A 13,932-nucleotide genomic window follows, 5' to 3' on the forward strand; every position below is an offset into this window, starting at 1 on the left:
CTGCTACCCAATCAACTCTTAGGTGTTGACTTCCCCACCATGTCTGTTCCCTTTACATTCCCTTAACAGAAATGTCTCCCCAAGACTGGGGGTGTTGGGGGGAGGATACAGGGTCTGGGTCCTGGATGGAGCGGGGCCGGGGGTGGGAAGAAGGTGTTCTGGGTGAGGATCGACCTGAGCTCAGACCCAGGAGGCCTGCAGGCCATGCTTACCGCCAGTGCCTGCCTGCCCATGTTGACAGGGCTTCTCATTTAGGACCGGGCACCTGAACCCCGGGACCCAGCACCGCCTCAGCTTCCTCTTTCGGTTCCTGCTGCCTCAGGTTCCGGGTGCTACCCTGTGGGGAAGCTACCCTGTGGGGAGTTTTCCTCTCAGAAACCCCCCCACAGTGGGTGATTAGGGAAAGAGGTCCCTTTAAGAATGAGCTCATTCATCCCCAGTCGGCAGGGATGAGCTCCTTTTCAGGGCCAGTCCCCTTGTACCGCGCTGAGGACCCAGAGACTGTCGCTGCCCGCGGGAGTCACAGTCCACTAGAAAGTCCCATCCTCCCCTCTCCCCTGAGGACTTGAGGCAGTACCAGAATAGGGGCAAAAGGGGAATCGCTGCTTCCTTTTCCAGCCCAGTTTCTCTCTGCAGCTCCCACCCAAACAGCAAGATGTTGGCTGCTGGAGAGAGGGGGCAGGAACGGGGAGGGAGGAAGGAGGGAGCACATTTGGCCTTGTGCTCCCATAAAGACACTGCCGCTGCCAGTCTGGCGCTGCTGGGGTTAATGAGGGGTGTGGTAGCAGTCGCTTTGAACTCAGGTAGACTGGCCCCGGGGAAGGGGAGGATGGGTAGCTCCACAGCCTCAGGCCTCTGCCAGCTCTCTGAAGACGGACCCTGTCTCCCCTTCCCCAATCTCCTCCTCCCTGCGGCACCCCGCCTATTGCACAATACTGAAGATCACTCTTCTCTCCCGGCACCCCCATTACAGGAACTGCCAGTTTTCCTCAGTCGCTGTCCCTAGTTTGGGCCCTAAGACTCCTGTAGCCGTCCCTGACACTGCCTTTTTCCTCCCCCATCACCTGTTCTTGGGTGTAACTTGTTATCTTCATCAGAAAGAACTTCCTGATCCTTCAGGGAAGGATGATGGGAAAGACCTCTTGGGGTGAACCCCTAAATTCCCAGCTCAAACTGTGGAGAGTGCCAACTCTGTGTAGCAGGGGCCAGGTTCTGGGGCCGAGGACAGAGGGTGGACTGAGGAGAGAGACAACCACGGACACAAGGACACACACACAAACTGTCAAGTGGGGCCTCCAGGGAACACTTGTCCTGCTCAGCATTCCACAGCTGGCCGGACCTTAAGATGTTTATTTTTCTCTCAGTCTCTCCCTCCCCAAGATGGGAACAAACTCCGCCTGGCCTTTGGGTGCAGTTTAAAGCCACACAGGTTGAAAGGACGCAGAGTGATGCCACCTCTCTCCCCGTTCCCTCAAGTGAATTTTGCAGCTGGTGTCTGGGTGCTTGGGTCTCCTTAGCTGATTGGGAAAGCTAGAGGCTTATGTTTGAGGAATTAGCCATAAAGGGCAGATTTCCCAGACATTAAGAGCAGCGAAAGGACCCAGCTGGTTGGTCTCAAAGGCTGGGAGAGACTCAGAGACTGAGGTGAGGAAGGGGACACTCTGGAGGGGGGGTGCAGAAGGGGTGTCCCCACTCTTTCTTGAGGTCAGAAAGGGCTCTCTGGGCAGTGTGCCCAGCCCTCCCACACCTTCCTCCTTTCTCAGAAGAGCCAGGATGGGGCGGGGGCAGGAGTTGGCTGGGGCAGATGGGGCCCTATTTAAGGAGCTCTCTGAGAGCATCACTGCAGATCCAGCCCTTGGAGCGAGAGAGGAGGCTCCATTGGTAAGTGCCACCCCCTTTCTTTCAACTCCAGCAGGGTGAGGGTAGGGTGGCTCCTGAGCCTGCTGGCTTGCCTTTCCCTCTTGAGGGATAGGCCGCAGCTCTGCCTTGTGAGTGGGAATAGTACCCAGCCCTCAGTTTGATGCTCTAGAAAGTGAAAGTGTGTTTCAGGGAAATCTTTCTCTACCGTTCTCCTGTCTTTCAGGTACTTCAGATGAGATGTTCAGGGAGCTGGGACTCCTGGGCTGCTCTCTTGGGGATCCATGTTTGGACCTCCCTTCTGGCTCAGGAAGCCACTTAGTCTCTGAGAAAGATGCCCTTCTCCGTAGGTATGTTCTGGCTCTTCTCCCAACCCCTAACCCCTCCAGCTTCACATCTGGTCCCACTAGGAGGAGGAGCACATCTGGGCAGGAGATGATGGGACTGGCAGTGCCCACAGAATTCTTGCCTTGGCCCTCAGTTCCCTCCCCTCGTGTCTTACACGAATTCCTTTTGAAATTTAAAGAACCTTTGCCCCTTTCCCTAGCAACGGGCCCTATTTTCAGCTCCAAGCTAGACCCTCCCTGGGATAGTAGGAATCTTGAGATCCCACGTTCCTTATCTGACCCATCCTGGGAATGGGGAAAAATTTACAGACGTGAGCATGGGAGGGCAGCATCCAGGCTGAGAGAACTTTGGCCACCTGGCTCTGAGAACTGAATTCCATAGGCTGTGAGCTCTAGCAAATGCCCTAGGGACTCAGTTCTGGTGCCCGGCTGTGCTACACCACCAATACCAAGGTCATGGCTCAGGCTCACAGCGGCCCAGCCAGGGGCTCCTTGGGCTACTCTTCTGCTCAAAGACTTGAATGACCCTCCAAAACTCCTTACCCTGTCATTAAAGTCTTTCATAGTATGGCCTCCACGTAGCTTTGAAGCCTAATCTTCCAATGAAACCCTGCTGCTTCCTGCTTCTGCTGCCATGGTTCCTCCTCAGTGCTTCTTGAGACCCCTCCTCCCCATCCCTCTGTTGGAATCCCATGCATCCTTTAAAGCCTCTGTCAGGTGCCTCTTTCAAGAAGCCTCTCCCCAATGGTACATACGATCTCCTAGAAATCCTCCATGCTCCCCTCCATCGTGGCTCGATTAATGAGCCCCTTAGTGTCTAGTCCAGTGTTCTGCACACAGTAGCTTTTTAATGAATGGTCCTTAAATTTTTCTGAGTGTGTCTCATCAATGAAGAGGCAGGCAGTGTGGCCTAGAGGTTAAGGCTACAGTCAGATTTCTCAAATGCATTCTCTATGTGTGACCTTGGGTTAGTTGTTAACCTCTGTAGGCCTCATTTTCCTCATTTTTAAATGGGAATAATAATTATATCCACATCAAAGTTTTGTGAAGATTGAATTGAGTTAATAGTTTCTATACAGGGCTTTAGCACATGGCCTGCTCCCTTGAGTAGAATGTGAGCTACCCAGTTGAGAGGTGGCCTAAAAATTGGTCAGTCAAAATTCATTGAGTGAAGGGCTCCAGGTGAGATGTCAGGGTTGGGTAAGGCTGGGACAAGGCCAGGAGGAGGAGGCCATCAGGATCAGGGTTTGGTGGCCCAAGCCCTTCTGGGATCTAGGACCTCTGGATTCCTACCGACTGTGTGACCTGGGGTGAGTCACTTCTCTTTGGCCTAGATTTCCCAGCATAATGTAAATTGAGGGGGTTGGACCCAGATGACCAGCAAGATCCCTGGCAGCCCAGATGTTTTATGATTTCCAAGCATCTAAATGTCAAGTTCAAAGAAAAGATCAAAGAGGGAAGCATCCAGGCTCCCTGAAGGACTCCCTTACATCCACAGGACCAGGAGCAAGCACTGGGGTTTGGAAGTACGGGGCAGGCGGGACTGAGCTGAGTGGCAGCACCTCCTTCAAAAGCCTCTAATCAGAGGACAGGGATAAACTCGTGTGCAGCTTATGGGCATTTCCAGAGCATAAGTGGGAGCCATGGGAGAAATGTGTGTGAGCACTGCAGATCCCTCAGAGATGGGGGAAATTGAGAGACTCCAAGGGTCTGGGCCCAAGAGGATAGAGAGGGAAGGGGAATCAGGACACATGTTACTTGGTGTGAAACCCAAGATTTACTTGAAACCTGCCTTGTTTCAAAACAAGATTTGAGGAGGCTTACAAGCATAAAGACAGTTCTCCAAGATTAAAACAAAATCTGTAATATAGATATGTAGTACATTTTAAATGTGTATCCTTTTGACCCAGAAATTCAATTTACTTTTTACATTTTTATTTTTAGTTAGAGGTTATTTCAAACTTACAAAAAAAGTTGCCAGAATAGTGCAAAGAACTCTTGCTTATCCTTCTACCAGATTTACCAACTGTTAACCTTCTGCCCCGTTGCTTTCTCTCTCTGTAGTCCTTATTTCACATCTTGCTACTTGTCCCAATAATGTCCTTCATAACAATTTTCATTCTGGTCTGAGATCCCAAACAGGATCATTGCATTGCTTTCATGTTTCTTTAGTCTCCTTTGACCTGAAACAGTTTCTCTGCCTTCCTTTGTCTCTTATGTCATTTTTTGAACAATCAAGACCAGCGGGGTTGTGTCTCAATTTACGTTTATCTGATGTTTCCTCATGATTATGCATTACTGCTGAATTGATGTGGTGTTTTCCAGTTTAACATATCAGAGATCACATGATGTTGACTTGTCTCTGGTAAAGAAAAAAATTTCAAGACACTGTAGTTACAGATGGTAAGAAAGACTTTATTCAAGAAGGAGTACTGCAATGGAGTTCAAGTGTTATCCACTGTTTTCCTTACTATACTACTAAGTTCTTACTATTTGCTTTGTAATTAATAAATACCTTATTGGAACATACTTTGAAACTATATAAATATGCTGTTTCTCATCAAACTTTCACCTATTGGTTTTATTTGTTTGTTTTTTTAATCCTCACCTGAGGATATTTTTTTCATTGATTTTTAGGAAGAGTGGAAGAGAAAGGGAAAGACAGAGAGAAACATCGATGTGAGAGAAATATATCGAGCCCCGACCAGGGCCTGGACCAGGGAGGAGCCTGCAACCGAAGTATGTGCCCCTGACCAGAATCGAACCCGGGAACCTTTGGTCTGCAGGCCTACACTCTATCCACTGAGCCAAACCGGCTAGGGCCCACCTACTAGTTTTAGTATCCACGAATGATTCTCATCTGAATCAATTACTGTAATGGTTGGGAATGCTGAATTTCTAATTTCATTATTCCTTCTACTGTAAGGAAGAGCTTTCCTTTCATATTTATTTATTTAGATAATATTAGTATAGACTTATGCATTCTTATTTTATTCAGGTTATAATCTGTTCCTGTGACTGTTTTGATGCTTACATTGTCCCTGATTTGCTAGCGGAAGTCCTTTCAAACTGGCTCCTTTGTTCTTTTTTTTTTTTTTTTTAATCCTCACCCAACAATATTTTCCCATTTAAAAAAAATTTTTTTTCTCTTTTTCCCATTGATTTTTAGAGAAAGTGGAAGGGAGGAAGAGAGACAGAAAGAGAAACATAGATGTGAGAGAGACACATCAATTGGTTGCCTCCTGCACCCAGCCCTGGGGCTGGAGATGAGCCTGCATTCAAGGTACATGCCCTTGACCAGACCCGAACCCAGGCCCCTTCAGTCTGTGAGCTGATGCTCTATCCACTGAGACAAACCAGTTAGGGTTCCTTTGTTCTTTTTGAGTAGTCCTTTATTTTCTGGCACAATTTGTTCCAGGCTCATCGCCTACCTTCCTTGCCACAGCCTTGGAATGAGCCATTTTCCAAGGGACTTTGCTCCTTTTAGTGGAGAATGGAATTTAGAATCAGAGATCTGGGAGCTGGCTGTGTTTGTTGCTACTAGAGTCCTTGTTCAATGATTCACTTTCTAATTTGAAGACTTTATATTCTACAATTTAACACTTGCGTTTGTGATCAAGCTGCATATTCCAGGCTATTTGTTTTCTCACTACTACTACCCTCACTACTTCCCAATATGACCACATCATCATCTTATTTGCCTGTATTACTTCAAAAACCCATGTACAGTCTCTTTTTCATACAACATCCAGAATAATTTTTTTAAAGTCTGATCACATTTTCTCCTGCTCACAACCTTCTCCCCCTAAGAATAAAGTCCAAAATTCTCAATATGGCTTCAAGGTGCCATAGGATCTAGTTTCATCTTTAATCTCATTAACTACCACTTTTTCACAGGAAAAAACACTCCAGCCTCAGGTTGTTGCACCTGCTTTTCTCCCCCACATATTCAGATGGCTTGCAAAGGTCTTTGTCTCCACTCAAGAGTCACTTCTTTAAAAAAATTTTTTTTTATTTCTTTATTAAGGTAGCACATATTTGTCCTCATCCCCCCATTCCCAGCCCACACCCCTCCCCACACATGCCCCCACCCCCCTGTTGTCCTCAACCGCTGGTTAGGCTCATATGCTTGCACACGAGTCCTTTGGTTGATCTCTCCCCTTTACCCCCACCCTCCCCTACCCTCCCTCTGAGGCCCGACAGTCTGATCCATGCCTCCTTGTTTCTGGGTCTGTTCTTGTTTATCAGTCTATGTTGTTCATTATTTCCCCTAGATGAGTGAGATCATGTGCTATTAGAAATACACTTATAAGAACCAGAAATGAGACAAGCAATAATGGTTATGCTGGCAGGCAAATGAATCAGTCTGTAGTGAGTTTCTTTCTGGGCCAACAGTTCTTTTGAGACCCAATTTCAATGTCACACAGTTCCTTATGTGTACATGTCGGCACTGACTTTTCAGTTCTGGATGGTGGACAAAAGGGGTCACTTCTTTAGCCCTAGCCAGTGTGGCTCAGTTGGTTAGGCATTGTCCCAAGCACCGAAAGGTTGCCGGTTCAATTCCTGGTCAGGGCACATGCTTGGGTTGCAGGCTTGATCCCTGATGAGGGGCATGCAGGAGGCAGTGGATCTATGTTCCACTCTCACATTAATGTTTCCCTCTCCCTCTCCCTTCCTCTCTCTCTCAAAAAAAGAAAAAAGTCACTTCTTTAAAGAAGCCTTCTCTAAATATCCCACTGAAAATAGCACTCCATCACTTATCAGACATTACATCATGAATGCACCCATTTGCTTGTTGTCATCCTCTATTTCTCTACACTGCATCTCTAAAGTAAGGTCCATGAAGGCAAGGACTTACTTGGGTTTCGCCTGTAGTCCCAGTGTCTCAAATACTGCCTGGCCTATTGTAGGCTCTCAAATGCCTGTTGAATGAATGAAGAAAAATGTCACTCCTTGTGATTTTGGCACCCACCATACCCTCTGCCCGGCTTCCCCCTCACCTTCTGTTTGCAGGACCAGCTTCTTCATACTCTGTAGATCTCAGTTTATTTTTTTAAAATATATTTTATTGATCTTTTACAGAGAGGAAGGGAGAGGGATAGAGAGCTAGAAACATCAATGAGAGAGAAACATCGACCAGCTGCCTCCTGCACACCCCCCACCGGGGATGTGCTCGCAACCAATGTACATGCCCTTGACCGGAATCGAACCTGGGACCCTTCAGTCCACAGACCGACGCTCTATCCACTGAGCCAAACCAGTTTTGGCTGTAGATCTCAGCTTAAATGTTACCTCCTCAGAGAAGCCTTCCCTGATTACCTTATTCTAATTAAGTTCCACTACTCCACTTGCATTGTCCATTTCAGCTGCTATTTTCACTGTAGTACTTATGACAGTTTCCCTTTATTCTTTGCCTGTTGTCCCATCCCCATGTGTTCCTACTAAAATATAAGTTCCGTAAGAGCAGACTGTCTATTCACTACTGTATCCCAGGGCCTACTACAAGTTGCTGGCAAATAATAGGCATGCAAGAAATTTATTGGGCCCTAACCGGTTTGGCTCAGTGGATAGAGCGTCGGCCTGCGGACTGAGAGGTCCCAGGTTCGATTCCAGTCAAGGGCATGTACCTTGGTTGCGGGCACATCCCCAGTAGGGGGTGTGCAGGAGGCAGCTGATCAGTGTTTCTCTCTCATCGATGCTTCTAAGTCTCTCTCCCTCTCCCTTCCTCTCTGTAAAAAATCAATAAAATATATATTTTTTAAAAACCTTATGATATAGGTGCTAATACTATCATATCCATTTGCAATGAGAAAGTTGTTTCAGGGACATCAAGTAATTCACCTAAGGTCACACAGAAGACCTATATTACCTCCCAATGTTTTATAATTAAAAAGAAAAAAAGGAAAGGAAAAGAAGATGAAACTAGGAATAATAAATTAGGATCCAGGCTTTGCACAAAAGATGCTAAGCAAACTTGGCTCGCAGCTCCCTAGAAACCAGGGCAAAGAGAAAAATATGATCAGTCATGAGATACTTGGTGTTTCAAAGATTAAAAACCCCCACAAATGAGGGAACAAAAGAACCACTCACCAGGAGAAACCTTTCCCAAGTGCTGAGGTTTCCGAGAACTTCTCCATGAAGCTCAGAGACACAGCAGTGTTCAGTCAGATGATCTATAGCTTCAATAACATAGCTGAATACCCAGGCAGCTTTGGCCACTTACAAATGAAAGTTCACTAAAAGCAATTCCACAAGGAGCCAAATTTACACAGCCTAGGTATCAGCACAGATGGTCTGGCTAGCCCATAGTTAAAATTGGATGTGTGGACCCAACCCTCCAACAAACTCCCACAATTATGGCAAATTCAACTTATTAAAGACTATTAGCAAGAATCAGGAAACTAGAAGTGACATGCAACTTAAATTGCAGCCCTAGTGAAATTTCCAGGTAGGCTGGGTTGGTTTTATGCTTCTTTAACAGACAAAGAAACTAAGGCTCAGGGAGCCTAGCTACAGGACTAGAAACTGTCAGCGCCAGCCCTGACTATGTCTTAGCTATCGCTTCCCCGGCCATGCCTGCCACCTATGCTTCAACAAGAGCTTAAGCCCTCAGAAGCTCTCTGTGGGAGGGGGGCCGCAGGACCTGCGAGGGTGTCCTGCACTCTGCGGGCCAGGGAAGCGGGCGGGATGTGTGTGTGTGTGTGTGTGCAGCCAGTGAGGAGGCACATTTTTTCCCAGAGGGCCACTCTAACCCCTCCCAACTCTTTGAACCCCAGACAGGGAAGTAAGGCTCACATGACACATACAAATGATCTCGCAGTACACACTTGACTACGTTCATTTATTTTTCATTACAAGCTGGAGATGGGCGGGCCCTCGGCTTGGGGAGTTCGGGGAGCTTTGCTAGAGGGAGGAGAAGAGAAAGGGAAAATGGGGGGCTCACCGCAGGCTTCTAAGGGGAAGAGATGGGGAGGAGGAGAGAGAGGGGACACAAAGGGTCCAGGCCCGTCTTCACCCCACACCCAGGCCTCCCAAGTCCAAGTTAAAGGGAAGAGTAACAGGACACCCACCCAGTGATGTCCTTCATCCCTCCTCGCTCTTCCCCCACCATCCAGCAACAACAGGAGAGAAATCAAGGAAGTGCAGGAGAGGGGCGGCGGGCAGTGTTGGTAAAAAAAAAACAACAGCAAAAACAGGTGACATGTGCACCCCGTCCCGCTGCAAAGCCGAGGCCTCCCTTCCCGCCTCGGAGGAGAGGCGCGCGCGCTCCCGGCCGGCCGCCGACCCCCGGCGCCCTCAGCCCAGGCCTTTCCCCGCCTTTGGGCGGCCGCGCTCCGCCGCGTCCCCGGCGGGGCTGCTGTCGCTGCTGCCGCTGCCGCTGGCGGGCGGGCGCAGCGGGCGCCTCCGCGCGCGGTACTCGGGCTCGCCCACGCGCGGCGCGGCCCGCAGCAGGAACTCGCCGCCCCGGAAAGTGACGCGCACGTCGGTGCGGGGGTACGTGCCGTACACGCGCCGCAGCTCCCGGCGCACGAAGTCCGGCAGCTCCAGGCGCGGGCCCCACGCGCGCTCCACGCGGCCCCAGCGCAGCTCCGCCTGCAGGCTGCCGCCCTCGGGCCACGGCGCCCAGCTCGCGGCCCCCGTCTCCGCGGGCGCCGGCATCAACGATCCCGGGTAGCCGGGCGCCGGGAGCGGCGGGGCCAGGGCCGCGGCGTAGGCCTGCGGGAAGGCCCACCAGAGCGGCGCGGCCCCCGGCGACGCGCCCGGGCCGTGGAAACTGTGGTATTCCCGCGGGGCCGCCCAGCCGCCGGCGCTCAGGGCTGGAGGCCGGCTGCAGAAGCTGTGGGCCTGGATGGAGGGCAGCAGCAGGGGGCCAGGCAGGTAGGTGTAGGCGAGGGGCTGCAGTGGAGGCCAGGCGCCTTCCCCGGGCGCCAGGCAGCTGTAGGAGTACATGGTCGGAAGCTCAGGCGGCAGGTATTGTTACTGGGCCTGGTCCTGGTCCAGACCTGTAGGGGTTGTGTTTGGATACACTTCATTCTTATTAACACCACCAGTCAGTCCCTGGGACCTGCTAGTCAAGGGCTCTGGGTCATCGCTTGAGGCTGAACTTGCCTCCTGACTTTAGGGAACCCTTCCTAAGATGTTTACTCCTACCTTACCTCATCCCAGGGTTGCGTGGGAACCCCACTCTCCCAGCACGCAATACGGACCCAACACCTTTTCAAGCAAGCCCTCAGCCCAGAGATGCTGTTCCACTCACTCACCTCCTTCAGCCAGGGGCACTTGGTTCTCACAGGCAGGGGTTCCTCTCCCACTTTTTAGTTGAGCTGCTCCCCTGCAGGCCCTGCCTCAGCCACACCTTCCCGTTTCCAGGCAAAGGGAAACACCTTGAGCTGGCCAGGAGCTGGCCAGCCTGAATGAGCCTGCTGGTTGTGCCCACAGTAACCTAGATGTTGAGCCCTGTGCTCCGTGATACCCTCACCACAACTTGCTCAGGCTCACACAGCCAGTTATGGTAAGGGGGCAATTCAATCTCATGCCTGTCTCAAGTCCATGCTGTGGCTATCTCACCGTCCTCCTGCTCTACAATGTTACATAAAAACTTATAGTTCTTTTATATATAATTGATTTCAAAGAGAAGAAGGGAGAGAGAGGGACGAGGGACACACAGAGAGAAACATCAATGAGAGAATCATTGATTGGCTGCCGCCTCCTACAGGACCCCTCTGGCTGGGGATCCAGCCTGCAGGGCATGTGCCCTGACCAGGAATCCAACGTGACCTCCTGGTTCATAGGTTAACGCTCAACCACTGAGCCACTCTGGCTAGGCAGAACTTCTAGTTCTTAATAATCGTGTGCAGAACATGGTGATATCATTCTCATTTCATAGATAAGGAACCAGAAACTCCTAGACGTTAGGCCATTTCCCAGGTTCACTGTCGGTAGGTAAGTAGCACAGTGATTTGAACCCTGATTCTAAAGCCCAGAAGCTACTTGGGGGAAGCCAGAAAGATTGCTTCCAGTCACTACCCTCCACCTTTTTCTTCCCCAGTGGGGTGGATAGTAAACACTGAATGATTAAAATTGGTGCCCTCTCCCAGCTGCTGCGTGGCCAGGCCATCATAATTTCCTTCCCCTTTCTGTTGACTCAGACAGCTCTGGGTGGAGCTTGGGGGGAGGGATTGAGGGAAAAAGAGAGAGAGAGAAAGAACTCATGGACACCGACAATAGTGTGGTGATTGTGGTGGTGGGGGGGGTGGGGGAGAGGGGTGTGGGTGAAGGTGGAGGAGGGTAAAGGGTGATAAATGTTGATGGAAAAAATAAAATAGTATATATTAAAAAATAAAATCACAGAGTTCTTAAAAGAGAGAGTATTGAAAATGGAAACTTGGGGGACCCTCCCCTCCACCTTTAGAAAGCGCTAGAAAAAAGTGAAGGAGACTGAGAAGTTGTTAGGTAGGAGGAGAACCTGGGTCAGAGACGTTGGAAGCCAAGGAAGGAGAGAATTTCAAGGAGAGAGAGTGTTTGTGTATCTATCTGTACCAGGATCCAGGAACTCGGATATCATTCAAGAAGTCAGGCAAGCAATATGACCTCAGTCACACCCCATGCCCCCTCCGAGTTAGCTCTGTGCTTGGCAACCAGGAAGGGAAATCGGAGACAATCACAAGGTCCAACCCTGGTGACAACACTGAAGGAGAACTGGTTACACTGACTAAAACCAGATGGCTGGGGAGCCTCAGAGTGTAAGCATGGGGCATCAGGTGCAACCTAGGGGCCAAAGTCTTTCCTATTACTTCACATTAGTTCTGGCCCTTTGGCCGTCTTCCCCCTTCCCTTGTTCCCCAATTGGACACCCAGGGAGGGCAAAGACTCAGGGTTTGCTTTGAATGAAGGCACATGCTGGCCAGAGAGAGAGAGGCAGGGGCACTTCTTTCATTCATTTACGGAGGCCCCACCATGCCAGGCTCTGAGCTGAATGTTGGGTTTCTTTTTTTTTTTTTAAATATATTCCATTGATTTTCACAGAGAGGAAGGGAGAGGGATAGAGAGTTAGAAACATCGATGAGAGAGAAACATCGATCAGCTGCCTCCTGCACACCCCCCACCGGGGATGTACCCGCAACCAAGGTACACGCCCTTGACTGGAATCGAACCTGGGACCCTTGAGTCCGCAGGCCAATGCTCTATCCACTGAGCCAAACCGGTCAGGGCTGAATGTTGGGTTTCTTGTCCTCTACTCTCACAGCCAGGAATGCACAGATGAAGGTAAGGGTAGGGCTGGGGAGAAATGGCCACCTTCCTTCTAGTCATGAGGCTTTCTGGAGCAGAAGGGGTTGCTGCAATTGCTTGAAGTCTAGAAGAGAAATGCTGTGTGTGTGTGTGTGTGTGTGTGTGTGTGTGGCTTGGGAGAGACATAGGAGGTAAGAATAGGGTCTGAAGGGGCAGGATTGGGAAGGAGGGAAATGAGACAGGCTGGTGGGAGGTGAATTCTGAGGGCAAGGCCCTGGGATCCCTGGTTGAACATACTCTAGCCCTTGGACATCAGGGCTCTTGTGTTGGACCATTTGCTGTGGACAGGCCCTTTACCAGGTTGTCAGGAAGGAGGAAGAGAATGATATTCCTGTTGACAACAATCAACAAAGGCATAAGGACCAAAAAGTTTTCAAAACTTTTATGCCCCTGCTTCTCATTTAATGCCCACAAAATCTTCATAAGGCATACTGTAGAGGCTTACAAAAGTAGGGTCCCATAACAAATAAGTGGAGCTAGGGGAAGGAGTCCAGGTTCCCCAGCAGCTGAAGGCCATGCTTGTTGCCCTATTTCCAGGGAAACAGCAGGTCTTGGGTGTGTGCTGTTTGATTGCCTGGAAACCTACCCAGGCTTACAAGCCTGTTGGGAGAAGGCATGGGACATCCTCACCAGACTAGACTGAGCAAAACAAAACTTTGAGGGCCTGCAGGGGTAAGAAGAGGAAAGACTCTTGTTCGGGGATCCAGCTTGTCTGGACCTCTTGCTTATTGTGTGAATGTCAGTGAATCTCTTTGAACCTCAGTTTCTTCATCTGTAAAATGGTGATAATAGCACCTGCCTCCAAAGAATGATGTGAGGACTCAACAAGAGAATGCACATAGAGTTCTTGACACAATACAGGGCACATAGTGAGAGCTCATTTCTCCTTATATTTTATTATTACTATTATTAATAGGAGGAGTTTGGGCTGTATGGTAGCTGTCTTAGGGCCGGTGCCCACAGCTCAAGCTGAGTCTGTCTGCTCTTGAGGGGCTCACAATCCAGCATTAGGGAGTCCAGGTCATGCCACTGGCATCTCCTTATCTGTGTCATCTGTGCATCCAGTCAGACAATCCTTGAGCTCATTCTTTAATGCTAAGGAAGGACAGGGGAATTGATTTAAACTTGTTGTCTGTACACGAATCAGGAGGCTTTGGCTAGACATAAACGATAAAGACTTATTTGATGATCTTGGGATTTGCAGATGGGAAATACATGTACAACTAGGCAATACCCAGAGTGTTCCGAGTAAGAGACAAAAGCTGAGAGTTCTTACAGTAAAAAGTACTGTCTTGAGAAGAATCAGTCCTGTCCTCTTCGCCTCTGGATTGATCCGAGATAGGAATCTCACAGATGTCCGATGGTCTGGACACTCAACATTCTTCCCTAAGGTTTGCAGGGGGTTATCTACAGATTTCCATACATATCTCCAGGCATC

The sequence above is a fragment of the Cnephaeus nilssonii genome (genome assembly GCF_951640355.1).
Source record: "Cnephaeus nilssonii genome assembly, chromosome: 16".
NCBI lineage: Eukaryota > Metazoa > Chordata > Mammalia > Chiroptera > Vespertilionidae > Cnephaeus > Cnephaeus nilssonii.